The sequence below is a fragment of the Mastigoproctus giganteus genome, chromosome 11, assembly GCF_048544385.1.
Source record: "Mastigoproctus giganteus isolate SK-2022 chromosome 11, ASM4854438v1, whole genome shotgun sequence".
Classification (NCBI taxonomy): domain Eukaryota; kingdom Metazoa; phylum Arthropoda; class Arachnida; order Uropygi; family Thelyphonidae; genus Mastigoproctus; species Mastigoproctus giganteus.
In genome coordinates this window covers 8,907,745-8,919,024 of record NC_143585.1, presented here as the reverse complement: position 1 = coordinate 8,919,024, position 11,280 = coordinate 8,907,745, and the positions used below count along the sequence as shown (strand labels likewise).

General features: G+C 37.7%; 1 protein-coding gene across 1 annotated transcript in view; it reads left to right on the top strand.

Annotated features, from left to right (window-relative positions):
• Positions 1–952: 952 nt before the first annotated feature.
• The window catches only part of LOC150077689 (alpha-tocopherol transfer protein-like), a 65,260-nt gene continuing 54,932 nt past the window's right edge, over positions 953–11,280 (top strand). Inside the window, exon 1 of the mRNA XM_090385557.1 lies at positions 953–1,077. The gene's annotated coding sequence lies outside the window, so the exon portion shown is untranslated. The remainder of the gene's footprint in view (positions 1,078–11,280) is intronic.

Here is an 11,280-nt window from a genome sequence, read left to right as displayed (position 1 = left end):
ATCACAAATTAAGTAGGCCACTCCTGGCTATATTGCAGTTCTAAAATATATCCAGTTTTTAATCATCCGAGATTTGAGTTACATTTATATATGTATCTGCCCATTTAAATCCTCCTTAAGAGAATTTTCACTCATCGCCGATCCATATAAGTCATTTGTATCTGCGACCATTAAGAATGTTGATAATTCGTTTTTATTAAAATATTTTTAGGGATTAATTATTTGCTTTTGTGTATCTAGTGTAAAATCGATTATTTCCTCCTGTAATGTTAAGTAGAAAATATATCGATACCAGTTATTAACTGTAATTCAAAATTTGTCATTTTTAACATTACAATTCAGGATAAACTAGGACTTGAATAATACCAGTTCTCGATATCTGAAAAACAGTTTACAAAATATAATTCTCCAGATCTCAGCCCAATTGGCAATATTCGGAATAAGTTGGAAAGGCAGTGAGGCTTCGTACTTCTCTAATCACCACAATACAGAGAGGAGACAAATCTCCTTATGGAAGAATGGTCAAATCTGGAAGAATATTATTTGAAAAAAATCATACATAAAAGTTTGTTTTTTTGAAAAAAATTCTTCGCAATAAAGCTTATTTATTTAAATATTCTCATGCACATTAAATTCACCTTTAGCGCTCACTTTGATTTGCAACGCTGTTGAGATTTATTACGTGCTTTATCATGAGATCAGAAATAACAAATAGATAAAAACAAGGACCACTCTCACGCCAAAAAAATCATAAAATGATTATATTTGCTGTTCATTCGAAAAACAAATTATTTTATTTTATTATTATTTTTTTATAAAAAACGTGAGTTCCAGTTTCTTAAACGAATAAGATGGCGAATGTGAAGAACGTAAACTTGTTCTAGTGAAGGTTATCAAGTACATGTTATCTGTTCATCGACGTCATTTATTTTCATTTTGCGACCAATATAAAGTGGGCATATAAGGTGGGCAAGCTTTCTCAAAGTGTTATAGATTTAACCTGTGAAGCCTGGAAGTTCTAAATTTCTGAGGCCAGTACTGAAGTTTGCTCAAAGAAATTCGCAGACAGATTACAGGGTAAGATAATCATTATTTTAATGATCTAGAGGGAACATTATCATGGGCTCGGTCTAGTAAAGCAAATAGCAGAAGATAATTTAGGAGAATCCGGCTGAAAAAAGTCTCTGAATACAGATTTTGAAAAGTGAGCAATGAAGCGAAGAGAGCAGTGTTTTTAGTTAATTCCGGTGGCTTAACTAAAGGTTAAATATCACGCGTCTGGTAGACAAAACTTTTGTTTAAAATTCGTTTAAATTTAATTTATGTAATTTACAGATCTTATCTGAGTAATTTTACGAAATTACGTTTTACAATTTTTGGAACTTTAATCCTTAACTAAAGTATTTCTTCTAACTTCAACTCTTTCCAGTAACTTCTGTAGCATAATTTCAACTTCACTGTTGGATAAATTTATGTTAACAGTTTCATTTCACTAATCCTTGGTTTACTAAAATTTTGTAATACTTTTATAATTTAAATTCTGTAGGACATTAAAAATTTTAATTATGTAATCTTTCTTAAGTTGAAATTTTACCTAAATACTTGCCGTTACAAAAACGGTTTCAATATGTCGTCCAAGGAAACCGTTACCTTCTGCGCAATGGTGTCCTTGAAGGGCAATCCCAGTGTGAATCATGAGTTCGTCGTTTCTCTTGCATGTGCCATATATTAAAATTTCAGTCACTGAAGAAAGGGGTGCTTGCCTTAGAAACAAATGCAACTGGAAGCTCGTCAGAGACTCAAGTATCTCGTGACCTGTCAAATAATGCACCCCCGATTCAGGTCCCAGTTGTTGTTGTTAGTTGATTTTTAGGAGCATTAGCAACGAAGGCCATATTGCTCCGCGGATATGCGGTGGTCATTCCCTGACCTTTCCGCATCCTCCGTATTTGGTGGTCACGGGCTCCAACCCCGGTCTAATCAAGAAGCATGCGCTATGCACTGATGCTCCTGCCCACCTGGCTACGGAGGCGTCTCAGGTCCCAGAACAGAACAGACTAGTCAAGTGTACACTGCTCCAGTTGAAGAATATTTGGTTTTATTAGGTGACTATTCTCAGAAACACAGACAGCATTTTTTTAATAAAAATGGGTGCACCAGAACAGAGTGTGTTTGCGGGAGAAAAACGTGTTACCACGGACTGTCAGATTTGGGGGGGGGAGTCTTAGTTGTCTGACGACACCGGGGGGTTCCCCATCTCCGCGTTAGGGGGGAATTAAACAGAATATTACTATTTATGTGGAGAAAATATATCAAACAAAAAACACCTGCTAAAGATTTGTTGGATATATATAGGATCCCCTGAAAAAAAAAAAAAACTGCCTGGAATTTGGAGTGTGCCTGCAATTCTGATAAGATCGGAGAAATTATATGCTTAAAGCTTTGTGGAGTAACTAAAGCCATGGGGGAGTCTGCAGATCTGCAGTGGGAAAGTTTATTAGCGTGACCATTTGTAGGTTGAAGGAATCTAATTGTGGAGACGGTATTCATTTGAACAAAGGTACCGCAAGTATATTTGCCTGTATCATTCAGGACATCTTAATGGTTTAGGAAAACTAATACTTAGGTGAGACAAAGAAAGTTAATAGAGATCCCTGTTTATTGATGATGTGGATCAAAGTAATGCTTTTTTTTTTTTTTAATGAAACCGCATACACAAGAAGAATTAGAACCTGTAGTACTTAGTATCGTGCTTGGGTTGGAGGTTGAGAAGATGAAAGAAGGTATTTGCTGACGTTAGACTTGAACTTCTGTTGACTGTCATTTTCAGGAAATACATATGAAGGAAGGTTGTTCCAGAAACCGGCGGTTGAATGAATAAATGAGGAAGCTGAAAAGTTCGTTCTGTGACTTTGAAGTTGGACAGTAAATGGATGCTGGCTGCTGGCGACATGTGTTCGAACTGTTTTGAAAGAGAGAGCGGCAATTATAGAAGCCAATTCAGAAGAACAGTGACCATGGAAGTATCTGTAGAAGAGGCAGGCAGACGAAAAAGTACGTCTATGAGACAGCGAGTGGAGAGAATCTGTTAGAGATGAATCATTAATTAACCTAACTACCCTCTTCTGGAATCAAGAAGCCTGACAGAGGTTTTGGAGGCACCACCCCAGATGTGGGAACAATATTCCATGGTAGGGCAGATTCAAAATTTGTACAGAGTGAACAGCTGTTTGGAAGTAAAGTAACGCCGAGATCGAAAGAGAAAATCAAGTTTTTTAGATGCAGAGAAAGCAATATTTGTAATGTACTTGTGCCAAGAGAGATTACAAGTCAGGTTTATCCCCAAAAGAGATATATCGTTTTGCCAAGAAATCGGAGTGTCACCAGAGGTAAGCATAGAAGCAGAAGACTCGTTTTTGCAAGATATAAGACAAGACTAAGATTTAGAAGGATTGAAATCAACAAAGTTGTCTTTGCCCCACTGGAGAATTGCCTGGATACCGGCACTTAAGGAATTGGTAGCGGATATTCGAGAAGTTGGAGCTGATTGAGCAGAGCAGGATTTCTCAAAATGGAACGTGGAATGCAATGTGCTATCATCGGCGAAACTATGAATAGGATTTCCAGTCAATGGAAGAAGGTCATTAATGTACAAGAGGAAAAGAGTGGAGGAAAGAACTGAACCTTGGGGGACACCAGAATTAGTGGAGAAGTTAGAAGACAGACAGCCATCTACCATCACCCTCAGTGAGCGATCCGAGAGAAAACTGAATAACCAATTAAAATGAACAGTTGACAAACCATAATGATGGAAACTTGTTCTGAGACCTTTATGCCAAACACGATCGAAAGCCTTTGAAATTGTCAAGAGCAACTGCTTGTGTTTCACCGAAACTTTCTATTGAATTTGTCCATAAAAGGGTAACATAAGCCAGAATATCACCAGTGGATCGACACTGACGGAATTAATATTGGCAATCGTTGATCAGACGGAAGATTTCTGGATAGTTTAAGAGTTACGGTTAATTGATTTCTCCATTACTTTGGAAAAAGATGAAGTAATTGCAATGGGACGATAATTGCTCTGGAGGGACTTGTCACCCTTTTTAGGAACTGGCTGGATATGAGCAAATTTCCAAGCAGAAGGAAAAACACCTTTGAAACAAGAAAGTGAAAAAAGACGGCAAAGAACAGTAGTAAATTCAGGTGCACATGTTTTAAGAAAAAGTGGCGATATACCACGAGAACCTGGATCTTTCTTAGCATCAAGATTCGTCAAAAGCCTTCCGACATCCATTTGACGGAAGTCCATAAGAGGCATTCAATAGAGCGTGCTGGGAATGGTTGGAGGTGTTTTACCAAGATCATTAATATATGTTTTGGAAGAAAAATGGGATGCTAGCAGGTCAGCTTTTTCCTTAGCTGATGTGACAATAGAACCATGTAGTTTTGACAGAGGGAGGAACAGAGATGGGCTAAAGTTGCTGCCAATAACTTTGGCAACAAACCAGAATGCTCGGCTACCATTGGGGCAAGAAGCAGGTTTTCTTCTCTTAGCCTGTTCAAAATCAACTTTGGATTGATTAATACCTGATTTACAATTGTTGCGAGCTTTGGTGTAGGCAGAAAATGAAACTGAAGAATTGGAAACAAGCCAGTTACGATATGCAACATTCTTCTCTTGAACAGCATTAGCACATTTATTTCAAAACCAAGGTATACATAAAGGACGAGATTTTAATGAGGAGTGTGGAATAAAGGGTTCTATTCTTACAAGAATAATTTCACTGACATGATCTGAGCAAACGTTGACATCAGAAGTTTTGAAACAGTAATCCGACAAAGGAAAAGAAGAAACGAAATCTCGCAGGTCATCTCATTTTGCAATCTTGTAATGCCAAGCAATACGAGGTTGGGAACAACCATGAGATCAAGGCTCCATTGGAGAAGAGACAATCAACAATTTGTGTGATCTGAGGTGCCTAAAGGACCACTCACTCCGACGGTGTACTATGAAGGGTTGTTTGTGAGAAAAAGATCAAGCGTGCTGGCTGTATGGTTAGGATAGTCCGGTATTCTTATAGGTAAATGAATAATGTGTGCAAGGTCATTAATAATTGCAAAAGCCGCAGCATATCGACCAGCTGGTTCGATGTGACTAGAAAACGGAAGCCAGATGGAGTTTTGAACATTAAAATCACCAAGGAAAATTACTCTCTGTTAGGAAAGTTGGACTGGTGAAACTCAGGTTGCAAAGACAGGAAGTCAAAGAGCTCCAAGTGATTAATGGAGTTGGGAGAACTGTGGAGACAACAGATGCATTTGGCACAATGAGGTAGAGAGATCGAAAGGAGGAGATTCCAAATTACCAAGTCTCTGACAGGGAATATCGGAACGAACATGTGCACAAGTACCACATTTGAGGCGAATGGAATCATACAGCAAATAGTTTGGGCAACTGAGTTGAGTAGTAGTTGAATCTATCGATAACTGAGATTCTGTGAGAAAAGATACATGGGGTTTGGTAGACTGCAAGTGGAAATGGACATCGTTGAGATTAGAATTGAAACTACGTATGTTTGTCAAGTGAACTAAGAAGTGTTTGCAGATATCTCGAGAACTATTGATTGTTTCGGACACTGCGGGTATTTGCAAGATGTTTTTAGGGTAGCAACGGTTCAAATGAGCGGGAAGACAATGTTAGGGAAACGTGCCAAAATAATTAATAGGGTGTATGTGTGAGTAGTAAACTGCAAATAAATACTTAATTTAACCCTGAATACAGTAATGTCAGAGTAATATCAATAAAATTATTGAATTCGAACTCCTGGTTAGGACAACTGATGCTGACAGCAACGTGGGGGGGGGAGGGGGCAGAAAATTGCTGGTGACGAGATCTACTATGGTAGGTATAATTTATTTAGGAAAATTAGCGAAGATAGAAGGGGTAGTGGGGACATATTTCCTATCAAAAGCAACCTGAGCGCGAAAAGGTCTTTCTCTGAGTCAGAAATTACATCTGCCAGCATGGAATCTGTGAGGTGCGTTAGAAGCAAAGGCATATTGGAATAGCAGGAATCTACATATCATAGGACTTTGAAGAGTGTGACGACAGTTCTTACATGTAGATCACGTTGGCAAGCAAGTGTAAATGTCTTATTATGATTGACTTCAATATGCTCTTAATTGATTGGAATAAGTGGGAAAGAAACTCACCCACGGAAACAATCGTTTTAATTAAACGAGATGGTTATTATTTGTACCAAAATAAATATTACAGAAAATACTATCAGTAAGAATACTCTTGACCTCATCATTACTCATGAATCAGACGAAATCACAGGGTTTAAAAATACAGGAGCCATTAGCAGGTAGTGATCAAGCGGTCGTTAGTTGGAACATGAAGAAAAATAACTTTTATAAGTTTTTATTCAATGTATTACAGAGTTTAAATCCATTGACGCTATATGTACAATATTACAAGACAAATTAAATAAGTGTATTTTAGTATGATATAAATCTAAATGGACATGTGGACATGTGTTTTTGTAATGGGCGGCACCTAGAACGTCAGTTCATCTCCGCCTCGTATCTCTGTGAAGAACAGTACCACTGTAGAAGGGCCAGAAATAAGTAGTGTATGTTTGTGTGTATTCTGTGTGTGTTCTGTTGTTGTGTCTGACCGCTTGGCTACCCAGAATCATCAGTCACCTGGACAGATGATTCTGGGTACTCGTCCACACCACGGGAAGGTGGGCCAGTCTCAATGGAGCTCGCACTGTCTCAATTCGAGACTCTGACCCACCTGATGTTGGCAAAAGATGGGCCAGATTCCTCTGGGGGCCCACTCCAGAGGAGAGAAAAAAAAAAAAAAAATAAATAAATAAAATAAAATAAAATAAATCATAAACAAATAAATAAAAAGTAAATGAATAAATAAATAAATAGAAAATAAATGAATAAACTAATAAAAAAAAATAATAATAAATAAAAATAAAAATAAATAAATAAAAAATAAATAAAAATAAATATAAAAAAAAAAAAAATTTGGGAATGTTGCTCCCTATTGAGTAGCTTCACCAGACAAAGAAGTAGAATTATTCGTAGACGTATAACAAATTCTTCTTCTTGTGAAAACATCGGATGCAAACTGCTGAAGAGCAACATAAGAATTCTTGTCTCCCACCAGCAAAGTTTCATGCCCATGAGAGAGTGTAGAAACTGACGAACGAAGAACATCTCTAAAGTCATTATACAGCGGACATTCAAATAAAATGTGGCTCCAATTTTCATTTTCCCCGCATTGACAAGCTTCCGTCCTAGAAAGACCAAAACGACATAGTTTTTCGTTAAGAGATCCATGTCCCGTTAAGAGGAAGGATGTATATAAATCCAAAGAGAACCAGACAGGTTTCTGCTTTACACAAAAGGTCACCTCAGGGAAAAAAGTCCTAGTAACAGATCCGACAGATGACGTATCCCAGCGTGTCTGCCATAGATTTATCATTTCATTCCACAAACGATTACGTTCTTGCTTAATATCTGAATTAATGTTCAGAACCAAACCCATAAATTCAGTTGATAGTTGGTTTTTTAACCTATAACAAAGACCTCTGTAAGCAACGTGAAGGTCCAATGGCAATACACCTGCAAGAACCTGCAGTGCAGAAGTTGAAACAGTACGACAAGCTCTTAACATACATAATAATATTGTGCGTTGCATAGTAGCCAACTTCAATCGAAATTTAACAGTTCTAAGCCTGTGAAACCATACACCTGCCGCATAAGTAGCCATAGGAAGGAATACGGCATTATAATAAATTCTCATGGTACGTCTAGAAAGTCCCCAGTCTGAACGAGAAATTTTTACAATAGCACCAGTGAATCTTCTGATCTTTGTTGTTACATTATTTAAATGAGAGACAAAATTAAGCTTTGAGTCGATTGTAATCCCAAGTAATTTAGTTTCAGAGACAAGTGGAATCCTGTTATTATTAATCTTCACTAAAGGGGGTCGTTGAGGGTTTAAATGTGATCCAAAGATCATCATTTTAGTCTTAGACAAACTTATTGTCAATTTATTATCCACTGTCCATTGAAATAAATTTTGTAAGACATCATTGGCATTACTGTCGATAGCAGATCTAGATGAACCATGAATTAAGATAGTGAGATCGTCGGCATAAGCGATGATTTTAGTGCTACTGAAACAACGGGAAATCCAATCCTGTAATACCATATTCCATATAAGAGGCCCTAAGATAGATCCCTGGGGACATCCTCGTGAGACTTCTCTAGACACCTCCTGAAATTTAGATTTCACTAAAATGTGACGATTACTGAAATAGCTTGCGAACAGATGGTACAGTTGCTGAGAGCATCCAGCTGATCGTAACCGTTCGAGAGCACTCTGCCACCATAGAGAATCAAATGCGCCCTCGAAATCAACAAAGGTAGCTAACGTGTACTTTGATGTTGAATTCTCAATGCTGCGAGCAAATTCAACAAGTGCATCTTCACAAGACTTCCCTACACAGAACCCGTATTGATTAGAGGACACCATATTTTTCGACTGAAGAAGATCAGTAACACGCAGAGTCATTAGGCGCTCTAGCAACTTCCCAAGATTTGGCAAAAGTGCAATAGGCCTATAAGATCTAGGATTTAATGCTGGTTTATCTGGTTTTTTAATCAGTTTTAAAAGCGCAATTTTCCACATATCAGGAAAGAGACCTTCTTGAAGACATTTATTAAAAAGTAAAAGCAGTACTTGTGGACGCAATTTGAAAAATCGCAAAATAAATGTATTTTCAACCAGATCTATCCCTGGACATTTCTTAATATTAATCTTTTTAGCAACAGAGGTTAACTCATCAATGGTAAATTCTTCTGTCTGAATATTGGTGGTATAAAGCGAATTTGCAACTCGAATATTTGAATGTACAACAGAATCAGTAGTTAGATCATCCACCGGGAATAGTCTGTCAAGAATAACATTAACTGTATTTATCCAATCAGTAGTCTCCAGGAAATCTTCTTTCACAGTGCCGTATACGTCTAAAGAGTGAATCTTATTACGAGCTATCTTATAAATAAGACCCCAAGGATTATCATTACCAGCACTGTGAACAAACTCCTTCCATGTTTCCCGTTTACGTGTGGCTATAGCCTTTACATAACGTTGTTTGAGTAAAATGTATTGAGAGTAAAAATAAGCTACTTCATCAGAATGCCAATCCCTACGTCGACGCTGATATTTTCGACGGGCTTGATGTACCTTTTTCCTTAAAGAAGACAATTCTGAGGTCCACCAGGAACAGGTCTTTAAACTAATCTTTTTCTTGCTGGCCGATTTGTAAGAGGCCTTAAGTAATGACTGGCGTAATAAGGCAGCAATTCCAGCAGCCGTAAAAGAGTGAAGAGACGAAAAGTCTTGTTCAGGGAAATCTGCAGAAATGGATGAGTCAAATAATTCCCAGTTTATATGATTTATAGAAAATCTGACTAAAGCTGGCTGTAGTAAAAATTGATCTCCAGGTTTAGAAAAATCAGTAACAACAAAAAATAGAACCCGATGATCACTTGTTGTCCAATCAGTAATCACCATCCAATCACGAACAATTGCTTTAAAATTAAAATTAGTTAATGTCACATCAATATTTGATTCTCCAACAGAGCTGGAAAAGGTTGTTACTTCTTGAGGTAGGTTTATTACATTTAAGCTGTTATTAATAATAAATTCCTCCAACATATGACCACGACGATCACTTCCATTACTGAACCAGAGTGGAGATTTAGCATTTACGTCAGAAGTTATTAAGACATTCTGTGGACCCAAGAAATTTAAAGTTGTTTCTAGATAATTCAGGGATAAATTAAAATCTTCTGAGGGAGGGCAATATAGAGAAATTAAATAAAAATTCAAATTCAAATATGTAACCAAAATACAAGTAGCCGTTCTATTGCATAAACCATTGATTATAGTGATATCAAGCTGACTATTTAACACCACAATACATGTTTTAAGTTCCTCAGAGACCGGTTGAATTATACGGGCAGTGAGTGGAAATCCCGTTACCTTTGAGGTTGCACTTTAACAATATAAGGCTCTTGAATTGCAATAATATCAATAGCATTTTGCTCAGCAGACACTCGAATTTCGTCCGATACTGCTCTAGAACGCTGACCGTTAATTTGCATAATCCTAATACCAGCAAGCAAAGACACAGGAGAATCAGCAAGAACATTATTATCTCCAATAACAGCTCCATCTCCGGGAATAAAACTTCTATTGGTATTATTATAACTATTATTCATTGGCGGTCCTTAATCGTGCCGTCTGTAATGCCCGTAAGTACTCGGGACACGTGCCGTCCCTAACCGAGTGCTGATATTCCTTCCTACGTCTCTTACAGTTGATACAACTAGGTGGCTCTTCCTTAAATGGACACTCATTAAATACGTGCCCACTTCGAGCACAATCTAAATATAAATCTAAATATATGCACACAAGATATACAAAATACACAGACACACACACACACTGGGAAAAACATATGAACTTTTATTCAGTATCGGAACCGCCGCCTTCGTTTCGAATCACCGCAAGTGTGCGGCGCAGCATGGATTCTATAAGTTGTTTTAGTGCGTTTTGATCTTATCTTCCATCAACACATCGCGTAGCTGCAAAACAGTTAAAGGACGAGGTTTTCGTTGCCGAATAGCTCTCCCCGGCATATCCCACACGTTCTCATTAGACTTGAAGTGAGATAATATTGAAGTGGGGGGGGGGTAGAGAAGATGCCGGAAATCCATGGCATGTTCTCCAACCATTTTTGCACTATTTTGGCATTACACAATGGAAATATGCTGCCCTCAATACCTCTTGCATATCCCGTCCACAAAAAAGAAACACACGCAAACATGGAGAACATCCTTTTAGGTGTACACTATAAAAAGTATTAGTGGAAGATTTGTATGTAGTGATTTAAAGGTAATCGCCATTTTATTATAACTACAAAAGGGTTTCACTAAGTATTGTTGCTTTCTATGAGAGCGGGATGGTCGTGCCAAGGATATGCACTATAAGAAGAGGAGTTGGTCCCAACGAAAATCATTAACACCTGGAATGAACAACGTAGAATTTGAACCTCTGGTAGATCCAAATAAAATTTTTCTATCCACCACTGCACATAAAATTGGGGCTCGTGTAAAATTTCGTGAAGGCTTTGGACGTGAACAGTCGTGCATTCACATATTTGCAACAGAAATTCATAAGGC